Below are 15,417 nucleotides of genomic sequence, written 5' to 3' on the forward strand. Positions count from 1 at the left end.
GCTCCTTTTCCTCCACCTCTCTTGTCACTAGTCTCCAGTCATTACAATTTGCCTGTGATTTATAAGCTGAATGTCCTGAGGAATGTCCCTTAAATAAACACTGAGTTTTAAGAACTGATTTTCAAGTCACAGGGAAATTTTAATCACCTTACAGCAACAGGAAATTGCTCAACTTTCTTGCAATCTTAAGCCACCTTTCCTGACTTCTGAAAATGTTATTACATAAGCTTTTTAAGATGTTTTGCATACCTGAGTGAGATCTAATGATAAACAGGTAGAGAGGAGACGGCAAGATGAGCTGATTACAGGATTGGTTTTCATTACTGGGGATGTAACACACATTTAATGATGTTTTGTTTCAGTCTGTCTTTATGGGCCAGTTAGATGGATACCGAAGGATGGCTACTGTTATCACATGACATTTAACTCTGAGGAATGTGAAATCTATGGGGATCAGGTGGATTATTGTCTTTGATGATAAGTAGCATTTGGGTGAAACCAAAGCCCTTGGTACAAATGAGAAGATTGTCTTGGTGAATTAGGCTCACAGTTCATTTCTCACTAGTTTACCTGCTGTCACACAAGTGCAGTAGTTGACAGTGCCTGCTGAAGTCTGTGTTTCCCTGCTAATGGAGGCTGAAATTGGAGCTGGCTATTTCTCTCTCATTCTTAACAAATTAACCTCCATTGACAAAAAATGTGGCGCAAACCCAGAGTTAATCAGCTGACCCAAACTCACAGGCATCAAGCTTTTCCCCCAGATTCAAGTCATTTAATATTTGATCATCTGCTGATAATTCAATTTGTTATGTAGTCTATTCTCAGACTGAGTAAATTGAGCATACATTTGAATAAGCAACGTGTTTCATCAAGTGAAAAAACAATAACTAATCCAGAATGTGTTGATTTCCAGACAGCCTTGTGCTCAACATGAATGAGACCAGACTGAGTATCCAAAGAGCTTTTCGGCAGCTGATTAGCCCATCTATTGTTGAGATCAACCTACTTCTCAGTAACTGTGCTTCTGTTTTGTTCAGTATTACTCCTACCTCCTTACCTAATACCTACATAACAATTTGCAATGCGGGTGGGGGGCGGGACATAAGTTGTAATTATTCTAGCTTTTGGTTTTGGTTTTAAACATTTCCATATCAGTTTCTGACTCATGACAGTGAATGTGCATTGTTCCTTATTGTTAACAGCAATCATCTGTGCATTAATAAATGAATAAAAACAGATAATAGAACAGGGCTCTTAGTAACAGACTTAACTTTTCCAACTTTCTTAGTTGGTTGAACCAGCACGTGATGGTTGCACCCCTGTTTTTTAGTACAGCACTGTATTAATCTGAGACCTTGAATGCTAATATATATAGATGCCACAGAAAAAGTCCACCCACTGAAATCTAACTCTTAAGAACTTTTTCATTCGTATGTAATAGTGAATTAATGAAATCTTTGCCATTATAACATTAGCATTGATAAGATTAATGTATTCATGCTGAAGCTAGCTAGCTACCCCTAGCTATTGCAGGGTGTTAGTAAGGATACGCTGATCTTAGACATTGAAGGTAGGAAGCAAACTAACATTAGGTTACAAACATTAGGTTACCCTCTAGGGAAGGCTATCAAAACGCTAGCATTAAAAGTCAAATTAGCATGGGAGAAGGGAAAAGGTTAACCCTAACCATTTTTTCTGCATGGCTCTGGGTATAATGTAGTGTTGACTGTTCCTCCTGCAGCTTTTAGACTGTGGTTGGGAAGCACAGGGGAGACTTTTTTTTTCCAATGCTGACTTTGTGGCTAACCCCCCTTTACTATTACCCAGCAGCCAGGAAGGAAGACGCAATAATATTTTGGGCACTGAGCAGCTGTATTGTTTATTCATGGGTGAACTTTACAGCAATTATAGACACTCATATTTTCGAGCACTGGTCCCGTGGGCCACAAAGCTCCTAACTTTGTTGGCCAAAATAGACACATTTTGTTGCCATTCTGTTTTTTCATAGTCCACCTTACATGTTTCTGGTTCTTCTGAAAGGATTGCAGTTTCAGTTGGGTTAGTAAACCTGGACTTCAGTCACCCTGACATATCGGTAGCTATCTGGCGACGAGTACTTGTCAGTTTTGGTGCAATGTTGAACTAAATGGTGTGAAGGAATTAGAATGTTTGTGGAAGTGTTACGTTGTGTTGATGAAGGCTCACAGAATGGCCACAGGAGGCCCCTGACATGGAATATTTGGTGGCCACAGATTAATTTTATCGGGCCATGGTAAATGTCAAACCCTGCTGTATATTTACTGCCCCTAGACAACTTGACCCCTAACAGTTTCCTCTGCTCCGCTCGCATTCACATCACTTTCTGCCACTTACTCAGTCACACACTTGCTATGTGCACATACTACTCACTGACTTGTTCCTAAAAGGAGCTAAACTACAATTTCAACAGTAGTCACAACTCGCTTATGTATGTATAAAACTGTCAGTCTTGAACCGCTGTGTCTGGAGGCTCATTCGCTCTGCAGGATGATGTTTCTCCCAGATTGGTCCACTCACACAAACGTGACTACATAAAAGTTTAACTTGCACATTCTCAAAATATGATCACAGTCGGGAGCCCTCTCAAATTTGACTGACGGAGAGTGATAAATTTTACTTGTAGACCAACTTTGCTGTGATTTTCGGGTTCAGTTCTTGGGAGAAAAATGGGGAGTACTGAGAATCTAGATTTCACACTTCACACAATCTGATTAGAGAGAGACAGAGATTAAAGCGATGCGTTGATTAAAATCTGTGGAAGTTTTCGAAACTGTTTTGAGCTTGCAAACTCAAAACATTGCACCAGTGTTGACTTGTGTTCAGTAGAGAGTAACTTAACCAACTGCATCGTGGGCAGTTCAGGGAACCTGGGACATTGAACCATTACCAACAAAAACTGCTTATTAAGAAAACTTGATATCTCTGTCACTCACATTTTAAATTAATTAACTCTATTTCGGGTTGGCTTCAAAAGTTTTGTGCTTTCTTATTTTCTTTTTAGATTATTTTGGACAACAGAATATTGTAAAATGATAATGCTGCATCTTCATATCATCACAATTTAATTTGGACTCAAAGCAGACGTCTAATATTACTGAATTATTGCCCTAAATCTCATTGTGCTAATATAGGGATGACTGGTATTGATTACTTTCATTTTCCTGCTGAAAATGAGGGTCATTTTGTGCAAAGAGGCAGTAAAGAATAACTGATTGCACCTTTTAAAGTCACTTAAATGGGAGCATTTCTAAGACCTGGGATGTTCTTCCTTTGTGTACTAATTGCAGAGGAGCCAGTCTCTCTCATAAAAGCTTATTTGTTCTCTATGTGGTAGGAATGTATTTACAAGCCTGTTCTGGCTGGGCGTCTGTGAGCCATGTCAGTGGTCTGCTGGGTGGCTCCTGTCAACATATTTCAGGTTTTAATGTGTGGGATGACCCTGTTGTCATAAACCAGCACCCTAGGCTTGGCTGTAAAATGCCATGGTCTCTTTAGAGTGTCAGTGCATGTGTATATGTCTATGTGTGAGAGATTATTTGAATGAGGGAGGTTGTCAATGGTGCCTTTGCTCTATCTGCACTGACAAGTCATTAATGGAATATGTTCAAGATGAGTGGGTGGTCTGTTCTTGTGTGTGTGTGTGGGCAGACTGCTTGGGTTTATAGACCATTCATTAGAAAAGGGTGTCAAACGTTTAATGGTGTGAGCAAAATACAACTAATGTGAGAGCAGGTATTCTAATGTGGTCATAAGCAGCTTACTACATGAATGACTGTATGTCAGGATGTGGTTTTGTGCAGTTAGACTGTGTGTAAGCTGATGTCCTGAAGTTTAGTTCTTGTTTCAAACCTTCAGACTAAAGACAGTGTTTTGACGAGTGGTAATGTCAGTCTGGTTAGCAAAATTAGCCGGCTTTGTTTGGTAAGACCTATGTGGTGGTCAGAAGTTAGAGTTTGCATTAACTTTAGCACATAGTATGGGTGAACAATATGGCCCTAAAATAATATCACTACAATTTTGTGTATTCTGTGATAATGATATGCTTTTAAAGATTATTTTTTGGGCTTTTACCTTTATTTGGATAGGGACAGCTGAAGATATGACAGGAAGGGGGGTAGAGAGAAGGGGAATGACATGCAGCAAATGGGCCACTGCCTGTGTTTGTCTTCATGTGAAGTTGGGTAGAGCACGCTGATACAATCTCCTATACCTCATGAAATGAAACAAAATGACTGTCAATTCCTAAACAAAATTTAAGTTTAAATGCTAAGGAACATTTCTTGTATTTTTTTAAAGGGACAGATTATTATCAAATACCTGCTGGTGTTGGATGGGTGGATGGATAGAACCTTGACTCCATCTTGACTCCACCTCATTTTAAAGTTATTAATTTTTGTGTTGTGGTGATGTCTGATGTAAAGTTGTTTCTGATACGGTATATGGTAAAGTGGGGTGCATTTATAAAAAAAAAAACTACAAAAACATAGGCCTCAAGTCACCTTTGTGCTGACTTGTCCATATTAGTGAAATTGTGATTAAAAAATTATATTTAATTGGTCTCATGAAGCACTCCTATTTTTATTGGTAATGTGCAATTGTGCGTAATTATTGAATAGAAAATATTGCACTTTTTTTCAGTAGCTTCCATATTATGTGACCCAGTCATTGTATTGCTGCACTGGATAAATAGGACATTGTAGTGGTCCTTCTTTTTTTATATCAACATATTTTTCTCTCCAGCTTCTTATTCTGCCCTCAAGTTCTAAAGCAAAAAGCGGCGTTATGATTTTTTTCACTTAAACATACTACAAGGAGACTTTAACTGGTTATGAAACAGTCTCTATTTAATACTGATGCCTCACTATGACCTGTATAGTAGTAGTGGTAGTTGTTGCAGTGGCAGAAATGTTGTAAAATTGTAACCGTAACGGACTGCTTATCTGAAAACATAACTAAATAATACTTGATACTTGAATTGCAAAACTAACATAAGTTGGTAGTTAGAACAAAAAACTAATCTACGTGATCACCACAAAACATTGCCTGTTGACACTTATTTGTTTTTACTTCTGTATGGTTACATTACATGGAGGTCTGTGTGTTTGCCAGATCTACAGATATGTTATTTCTTTTTTTATGCTATTCTCACATGTAAACAGTCAAGATCAGCATCATGTTGACTATTAAAAGTTAAAGCGGTTGTCACAGCCTTTTGTTAAAAAAAAAACAAAAAAACACTTGGGGTTGTGTAGGTGAGGACGTGTTCCTTCAGTGAACATGAATATAAACTAGCATGTATTTGACTAACCAAAGCGGTGCCAATGATGATACATTTTGGCAAAAGCTGAGCCAGGTACAACTGTTTTTGAAGCCTTATATCAAAGCCTCTGCTTTGCAATGGTCTTACTGAAATGAATGAGGATACTGCATTTTTTTTTTCACAGCCTAGCTGTGTGTGTATTTGAATGTGTGAAGGCTCAGGGGAATGTAGGCTGGCTGGCTGGCAGCATGATGGCTATCTCTGCTGCTGTCTGTTTTGAATGTAATCTTCCCCCTGGCAGTGCAGAGACCCAGTGTGTGCTGGGCTGGTTGGTCATTGTGTGGAGATCAACGAGATCCCCAAAATTCACAACACACAGAGGAAGTGACCCAACCTGACCTAACCCAACGTTGTCGGGTCTACTGAAGCTCGTTGAGAACACTGAGGGCACAGCAGACTGGACCAGATGGAACCAGACTGAGCAAAGTTGTGCATCACTCTTTCGGCTCTGACAAATCCTGCCATTGTGTTGCCTCACTGTGTCAGTGTGCTCTGTAGATGGTTTTGTATGGGCTTTGGTTATACCAGCGGTTTTCAAAGCCAAAGGGCAAGCCAGAATCTCAAGGCACACCTGTATTTGGATCGAAGGCATTTAAGAAGCTGGAATCAGAGAATTTTGACTTTTTTTCTTAAAAAAAAAAAAGTGCTCAAATGATTAATCTATTATCAAAATAGTTGGTGGTGAATTTGATAAGTCAGTCCCCAATAAAGGCATTTATTAAATGAAGCTGAATCCAAATTATTCCCTGATCAGAGCAATCCTCATGTAAAATCATTTTATCAAGCCTTACAAATAGTGAGATTTTGTTTTTAGCCACATTTTCTTGATCATTTTACCAAATTTGAGCTGGAAAAGAGCCATGGATTTAATGTGCACACAGGTACCAAGACTGGATGGGTGTTGTGCTCTTTTAAGCAGTGAGAGTTGTTTACTGATGTCCTGACAGACAGCTCACACTCAGTCACAGTTATTTTGTGTCGCAAATGCACCAATATTGTGGCCGTGTTGATCTGTTGCCTTTTTATATGGCGCTCTGGTTTGTCCACACAGTTGCACATCACTAAAAGTAAACAGCATTTGTTGTTTGTTATGCTGCTGACACCTCCCCCATTCCTACCACACAGACCAAGCCAGAGAACACCAGAACACAGCAGAGCAGCAACATGCTGTGTATGAGCGAGGAGAGGGAGGGAGCTCTCACTACACACTACTGAATATTTACTATGTCTTTCTAAGCCAAGCGGTGAAAGCATGAATGGCAGAATGGAACTAAACAAGAAGATGCTGAGCAGTTTACTGTATATTGATGAAGCACAGGTTAATACAGACCACTCACATGTGCATCTCTCTCTATAAATCACTCCGTGTCTTTGTCCCTCGCTTATTTGTATGCTTCGTGCAGATGCGTCATTGATTTCATTTGTCTCTGCCTCCTCCTTCTTTCTGATGGTTTATTTTTCCATCAATAAACAGGATTGTTTCACTTAAGAGTGCGGTGGGAAAACTAATGGCTTGTAATGGATGATAATGGATTGTGTTTTTAGCCTGCCTTTCATCTATGAGAAAATTGCCCTCCCACCCCTGAACACACACACACACACACACACACACACACACACACACACACACACACACACACACACACACACACACACACACACATACAGAGTGTTGTGATAGTCTAACCTTGTTGAAAAACTGCTCCTGCTGTTTTCATGTTGTTTCTTTTTAGTACCTGTGCAATACAAGCAGAGGCAGTAAGACTTCTGCTCCAAATGTTATTCATTTGTTTGTTTGTTCATTGTCTTTCCACTGATGGGGTCTGTAGCGCACCAAAGTAAAAAGACTGTAGACACTATAGAGTCTCTTTGGTTGTCACATCACAATATAATTAATTTTAATGGCTGGTTCGGCATTACGAGTCCTATATAGGCCGTTCATTTCATCACACTCCACTCTGGCTGTGTTTCTGGGTTCATGAGGTTCAGTGTTTGCCTCTTAATTGTTTTTTTTTTGTTTTTTTGTGATAGTCATTAAAGGAGTCACAATTACAATATGATATTGAAAATTGATCAAAATGAGCTTTCAACTTCAAAGGCTAGGGCTGTGCCTAAAGACTATTTTTTAAACGATTAATCTTTTGATTAATTTATTGATTAATCTAATGATTTTTTATTATTGGAGTACATAATTAATTTACCTAAAATACATATTGTCTCATGTATATTTCAATATTTTATTCAATCATAATCCTGAAAAATAGACACATTAGAATAATGATAATGGTGGCTTATTTTAAAGTCTAATTTTTACCCTGTTTAATGGACTCTGTGTTGATGCCTGATCAGAAAAATTCTGAACCTGAAATTCAGCAGGAGCTATGATGAATGTTATGTAATAACTAATCACTGCAGGAGGAGGGCAGGGCGCTCGGTGCTTCACTTCCAGCGCTCGTGAGGAGCAGCTGTCCTGCTGTGATAAGTCATGTCCAGTTTGTGGAGTTAAAGAGAGACAAAGTGTTGCACCTCTGTCTAAAATACTCCCACACTTTAGATGATCGTGACGAGTGTTGCTCTCTGCAGCTTGATCTATGGGAAAATCCATGCTTTGTCCGGGCGCAGCAGTTCATAGGGATGCTTCGATGAAAGATATGCAAATTGACATATTTTCATAATCCGTGTCAATGAATCGTCCCACCCTATCAAAGGCAGAATCTGCAGTTATCCCAGTATTTTTTTTTCACTCCGTCTCCACCTTTGTGCCATCATGTTTCATGTAAAAATGGCAGAAATTACATATTTCAGTCTCTCAAATATAGAGATGTCCAGCTTTTTTCTGTTTAGTATGTTATTTAAAAAAAAAAAAAAATTATCTTCATGAAAACAGAGACCTCCTGAAGGAATATAGTAGGCATCTATTTTCTTTAAAAAAGACGGCAGGTGTGTGGACACATTTTTGTTCTTAACTCTGGTACAAAGATTGAAACATCCATGACTCAAGCGATAAAAGTTCCTACTCGTTAACATGGGGTTTGACAAGTTAAAACAGGTGTAATTAGAAGACACTTGGTGGAGCTACTATATTGTTGTAACACTCGGACTGTGACAGTTTGGACTTTTTCTTACCATGGTGACAAAGCAACATATTCCCGCAGGATGTCAAATTACCACAGCTGGCTTAATAACCTTATTAAAGCATACTGTTAAAGTGTAGTGTAGCTCCTTTAAGGTACACGGCAGTGCGTGAGGGAGAGCAAGTAGCAGACTGAGTGATGGAGCTTTAATAGTGGAGCAGAAACTTAAACTAAGCAGTAAGTTGTCAATCTGGCAGTAAATGTTCAGTTCAGGTTACAGTGTGTCAGTTAATAAATGCTTCAACTTCTTATGACCAAGAAAAGTCTCATCTGTATCCCAGCTGCTGGAAACCTGAAGACCGTCGCCCTGAAGTAAACTGAGCAGGAAAGGCTGATGTTAAGCTAATACTAATGCTAGCGTTGCACCCTTACAACATCAGCTCTGCTGCTGCTCTTTCAGAAGCCTTGTAGTCTAGTCTTGAACTACATGTCTTACTACGTTAGACGTGGTAAAATAAATCCGACGCTAAATGTCTTCTGCTGTAATCCATTTTTCTTAAGAAATGGTTGTTGTTAGCATGTTGTTAGCTGCCCACTGACAATCTCAAGATGCCTTGTGTGTGACAGCACTGATTCATAGATGTATTTAACTGCATTTGTTGGAGGGAGAGACTATCTTATTGAACAGAAAGTTGAAGAAGGCTACAGGAGGTAATTGAGACTTCCTGTCATCTCCGCCATGTGTGGCATCTTAATCTTAATAATCTTTGTGTGATGTATGACACAATGAAATGGTCTTGATAAAGGTTTCATGTTCAGCCACGCATTTTTATTTTTAGGCTTTAGTGGGCTGCCACTGTCATCCCCCTAAACATGCAGGCAATGTGCTGAATCATGGCCGGCATTCCTGTGGCCAGAACACTGTCCAGTCAGCTCCAGGAATCACACACACACACACACACACACACACACACACACACACACACACACACACACACACACACACACACACACACACACACACACACACACACACACACACACACACTCACACAAATAGAGAGAATGCAGTGGATGACTTTGCTATCGGCTTTTCTTCTCTGTGTCTTTCACATCGTTTGTTCCATTTCTCTCTCAGTTTGGTCCATTGTATTTGTTTTTCAGCCTTACGGGGGTAAAATCTGCCAAGGTTATCCTAGGATAGCACAGAAGAAAAATAACTAATAAAGATAATTCACTACTTAAATTCATATCTGTGCTCTCGGTGCCGATGGGCTGAACAGATTAGCTAAACGGTGTCTTCATACTGTCCACCAAACTATTCAAACTAACCTCATTTATAACTGTATGTCAAATAGCAATATTTATGCTGTCTCCAGATCCTGAGATCCTATCAAATTTTTGCATTTTCCTTAACTGATAGATGAAAATGCTAACAGCGCATTAATTGATTCATCATTAATAATTAATAAATGCAAAAATGATATTTTTTCCCCTCATTTTTGGCTTTTGTTTTTTTTTCTCATTTTAAGTGTAATTTTAAGTTTCCTTATTCAACAAATGGCTCCACCAGACACAATGTCAAATGAGGTGCAGTTACTGCCATTTCATGACTATTGAGAAATTATCATTTTAATCAGTTAAATTATCATTAACATCCTTTATTTATGATGAATGTCCCGTGTGCAGCAATTACGACTTGTCTACAGCTCCCTGATCTGTGTTATATATTATTCACTGGATATAATGCTAGGATTGTAAGAAACTATTATGCTCATTATTGATTAGTCTGATTCTTTTACTTGATCAGTTGTTAGGTCATAGTCAAGGTGTTGTATTTAAATTATTGGTTGTCTGAAGATATTCCATTCAGCACAGTAGAGGCTGAGAAAAACACCAAATGGTCACATGTGAGAGGCCATAAGGAATACATTTTTGTAGTTTTTGATAAAAAGACATGATAAAATTTAGTGATTTATAATCAAAATAGTTGCAGATTAAATGACCAATGTTTCGGCACTAGAATCAAGGTATGTCATGTAAAAAAAAGGATGACATTATCTTTGTCAAGGCACTAATTGAACCTTGGTCTGCTAACTGTAAAGACGTTTATAAGGATGAATACCAGCAGGCAAATGTTGGTCTGTGATTTGATCTTGCAACAAATTGTCATTTAAAGCTTTCTGCTTTGAAAGAAGTTTTAATTATTTCAGAGAGTGAAATGAGAAGATCAATATCCGTGTCCTGCCTGTGAAGCTTGACCTGGAACAGGGTTCACCCAGCTCAGCAGACAGACTGTAAGCCGGGGGAACCGGCCAGTCTGGCTCTGTTCAAAAATGCTCCATCCAATTGAGATTTCCTGTCGAAATATTAGAACCAGTCAGTGCAATGGATGATCGTCATGAAGTGTCACTGTTCATATGCCCGGTTTGCTCAAGTCACTGGAGTCTGATACTTTCAGTCTTTCTGCTCAGCTGTGATGACGTGAGAGCTCTTTCCAGCGAGTGTCTTTTCCCATAGGGTTTGATATTCATTCTTGCTTTGTGTGAGCTAATCCTCTTCTCTATGCTCTGTGGCTGAATGAGGAAGGCTGCTGGAGGGAGGGGGGTGAAGTTTTTTTTGTTTTTTTATATCCTTTCCCCCTCAATAGTCTAGCCAGCTGCTATTAGCATGAATAAAGCACAGACACTCTTCATCATGTGTGTGTCTGGCACTTTAATGCTTGTGTACTGAACTCATTGCTTCCCATTTATTGAATTTATTTAGTTAGCCCACCCAAATAGATTTGCCCCCACTGAAAAGTAGTATTGCATTTATACAACTTTTTATTTTTAAATCTGTATCAAAACATTTTGAAGGAATGATGCTGTTGATAGATTATAGTTTTTGAATACTGTTATAAAGCAGACTGTGTATGTTCATTGCTGTTTGCAGTCCAGCTCACTCACTTCTATTTAGAGTTACCAGAAACCAAAAGTTGCTCAAAATATGCTATTAATTAATTTGCTCTTAGCATAACACACCTAATGCATTTCCTTTGGTCTCTATTGGCACAGAAACTGTAGCATTAATGCCAGCTATACTCTGCCTGCAAACCATTTTCAGCTCTGTTAACAGTGCTGTACTACCCCCTGCTGGCTGGCAAGCTGTGAACTTCTCACATACACCAGGCTCATCATATGTATGCATGTGGGTCTGATGAGTCAGGGTTTTAGACTCGAAAGCACCGTATATCTTTTAACATTGACTGCTTAAATGGCTGTGGCAGAGTGCTGAAGAACCACTGCTGTGAATGCTCCCTTTCAAGCATGGTAGCCTTGATGCTGGGAGGTAGGAGGGTGAAGCAGAGTGCCACAAATTAATACACTGGAGACAAAATCAGAATCTCTGTTCTGTCTTTTAACTGCTTATGAAACCATCTCAGTTTAATACTGATGCCTGTATATGACTTACGTAAACTAACAAGACCATCAGCGAGAAGATTGGCAATTTCTATTTAGTTATAACTGGTTGGGTTCTTTGTGAAGTCAGATTAATCGAGTCTGTGTTTACATTTTCCGAGGCAAATTTACAGAGAGTAGTATGTTAGCCAGTTAAAAGGCAGCAGGGGAGATTTTTATTTTGATCACTTTATATTTTCAGTAACATTTTGTGGACATTATGGTGGAAAGCCTGCCCCCTTTTGTCCTCAGGGGGCCTCAAAAATCGACATAATACTCCTTAGTAAGTTCCTCGTTGTATCTTTAAAATAATTTTGAAGTCATTTTTCATGCAGAATGGTTTAAAATTCTGTTTTCAGACTCTCACATATGAAAGATATCCTGCTTTTCTTCATATATCATCATATTAAACTGAATATCTTTGAATTTTTTTTGACATTTTATAGACATTTCAGCCCCAGATTAAACATGACAATTAGCTTTAGCCATTGATGATACTTGATAATGGCTTATAAATGATACAGTTTGTGTAAGGGCAAGTAAAAAATTACTTTGGGCAAGTAGATTTGTGACTGACTTGCCCGACTGGGAAAGTGAGAAGTCTTAAGCCAGCACACTTGTCAGTTACTGACTGGAGAACTGACCAAGTATATGTGTTTTCCAGTAGTGGTCCATTGTCAGCTCAGTGCATGCAGGGATAGCCGGACTCGTAAGTTGCCTGTTACAGGAAGAAAGTAAATTTAATTTTTAACCTACTTGGACCTGGTATTACTGTTCTTGCTGAGCTTCTTGGCCAGTTAACTTTGAATCTTATTAGCCATTTTGCCAATCTGATCATAATGTTTGTGGTATTTTTAATATTTTATTGGGAATCTTTAATGTAGCCACTGTGTCCTTGTTTTTTGTTTTTTTGTTTTAATTACTAAGCCATAAAAATCAACATTTCAGTTCTCGAGGCTTGTATGTTTATAGGCAGCCCATCACCGTAATTATTAACATGACATTTTTAATGTGTGGTGCTGCAGTTGAAAATGAATGGGTTTGAAAAGGTCTATGCACTCATTTTCTGGTGCTTTCATGTGCTTCAACATCTGAGACTTGAGAATCAGTCATGTGAGAGTTATTCAGGTCACAAAGCAGTCGTAGGAGAAGTTAAGGGCACATAAATGGCAATGTGAGATGTTATGAAACCACTGGTGTAGATTTTAGGATGAAAGGAACTTGGAAGCAGTGCTGCAATCCATTCACAGAAAGCAGTTAGCTAAAACATGACAAAATGTAAAGAAAATGTAAAAAAACAAAACAAAAAACTGTTAAAAGTGGCAGGACGACTGAAAAATTTGATAACTTGTAACATGCAAACCTGCAATAAAGTGATAAAAAAGCTACCTCTGACTCTAACTTAACCGTAACATGGCTGATTTTATGATTCTAATTCATTTTTGTATGTAGTTTTTTTTTTTTTTTTTTTTGGCCAGAACAGACAGGTTGTCATTATATTTTTGGATGATAACATGTATAACAAGTGCCAGTGCAAGCAGACAGTCTCCATGGGAACAGTAGAACTTTACTGCTGTAAAATCTCTTTCAATGCAGTAAATGCCTTAAGGTTTTTCTTTAACTGTAAACTTAACTGTTTCTTTAACTTTATCCGTGATCCTAAAACTAGGATAGGTTAAATGCAGAGACTGAATCTCATAGCACATTGTACCCTGTATAATTGTATAAGTGACAATAGTTGACAAAAGTTGACCTTCCCTCAGCTAAAGAGAAATTAAGCATCAGGTTTCACACTTACTTTACTTGCATACTTACTTTTGTGCACCTGACTGTAATTTGAAGTAGTGTGTTTTCACTGCATCCAATTACAGATTGTGCTTTAAAGTGAGATCATGACACACAACCCCCAAATCCTTACTGAGGAACAGACAGACCAATTAGTGGTGCAGTGTCATACCCCTAAATAATGTTTTGAGAAAATTGTCCTTGAGAACAAGCTGAATGCTCATCTTTATTGCTTGGTTGCTGTATTGCATTGGTGTTGTGACGATAGATATTGATGTTGTTTATGTGCTGAAAGGAAAGATTAATCTTGCTGCGAAAAGAAGGCAATGTTCTTTTCCCACAGTGACACTGAGGACCTGAACTCACATTATGCTGCTCTCAAATATACACAGTACAGAATCTTAATAGGAATTTTTTTTTGCAGTAGAGTTAGAGTTATGACCTTTGGTTTGCAAACATACTGTAACCACCTACTCCAGCAGGGCTTATTAAGGGAAATATTGTGCAATGTTATTGAGCATCTGTACTCTCATTAGACACATTTATTGAGCAGAGGACTGTTAACAGTATGATCCGCAGGTTAACCTCTGCTGTAGAACCAGAAAAATGTTTTGTCATGGTTGTTGCTCATGCAGAAAGACAGTATGGAAAGGTATGGGTTTTGAATTTGGCAATTTCCAGATCCAGAAAAAAGAAAAGGCAACATGGAGCCTATTTTTTCAAGCCTGTTCTCTTAAATAAAAGATTTCTAAAAAGACATTGATCACACCAGCAGTCTTCTTTGTGGTGTTTGGAGCAGACAGCCGGTGCAGCCAAAATAATCTCCAACATGTGGAGTCACAATCATCTGGCAATTATTTGGTAACATAATACTATTAGGGATGCGACTAACAATTATTTTCATTGTTGACTAGTCTGTTGATTACTTTCTTGATTAATCGATTAGTTGTTTAGTCTGTAACATGTCAGAAAATGGTGAAAAAAAGCTGCAAAAATTCACTTATGCGAAACTGAAATCAGAGACTTTGGACATTAAAAAAACCAAAAAAAAAATGAGTCAAAATGATTAATTGATTATCAAAACTAGAGCTGCAATGATAAATCAATTCTTATATTAATCGCCAACTTTGATAATGGATGCATCAGAGTCAACTGAGTAATTTTTTTCAGGGTAAAAGTTTAAAAATTCTCTGATTCCAGCTTCTTGAATGTAAGTATTTTCTATTCTTAGGTCCTGTATGACAGTAAATGTCTTTGACTTGTGGACAAAACAAGACATTTGAGGACGTCATCTTGTGCTTCTGGTTGACTTTTTTCACCATTTTGACATTTTATGGACCAACCAATTTTGAAATGAAAAATGTGTCGTGTTAGAGTTCTCATTCCTTCTTTGTTTGTTTGTCATGTTAATGGCAGTTGGTAACCCTGAGGGTTTTTATACTTTTCTGATTTATCAAACTCCTTTTGTCTGATAACAGAGATGAAAGCTTGCAGTCTTAGTGAGGTTTTGTGTTCAAAGAAAAGCAGTGAGTGACTCAGCTTGCTCGTTGTGTCTGAAATTTTGTGACTTGTCAGACATTTCTCTGATCAGCAAGGCACAAAAAAGACATTGGGTGTAGATTTTGGGATTAATTGGTGGTGTTCAGGCAGAAATTGAACACTTAGCAGGAATTAAACAGAAGGGCTATTCAGCTCTTTTGTGTAAGTTTAGTCAGTAGGAAGGCATGTGTTGGTGCTAGTATTTGCCACCAGATGGCAG

At 38.3% G+C, this 15,417-nt stretch overlaps 1 protein-coding gene across 1 annotated transcript in view; it reads left to right on the plus strand.

The window, feature by feature from the left end:
• tsc22d1 (TSC22 domain family, member 1) overlaps nt 1-15,417 on the plus strand; it is a 44,629-nt gene that overhangs the window by 7,493 nt on the left and 21,719 nt on the right. The window lies entirely within an intron of this gene.

The sequence above is a fragment of the Lutjanus erythropterus genome, chromosome 8 (genome assembly GCF_056507025.1).
Source record: "Lutjanus erythropterus isolate fLutEry1 chromosome 8, fLutEry1.hap2, whole genome shotgun sequence".
Classification (NCBI taxonomy): domain Eukaryota; kingdom Metazoa; phylum Chordata; class Actinopteri; order Lutjaniformes; family Lutjanidae; genus Lutjanus; species Lutjanus erythropterus.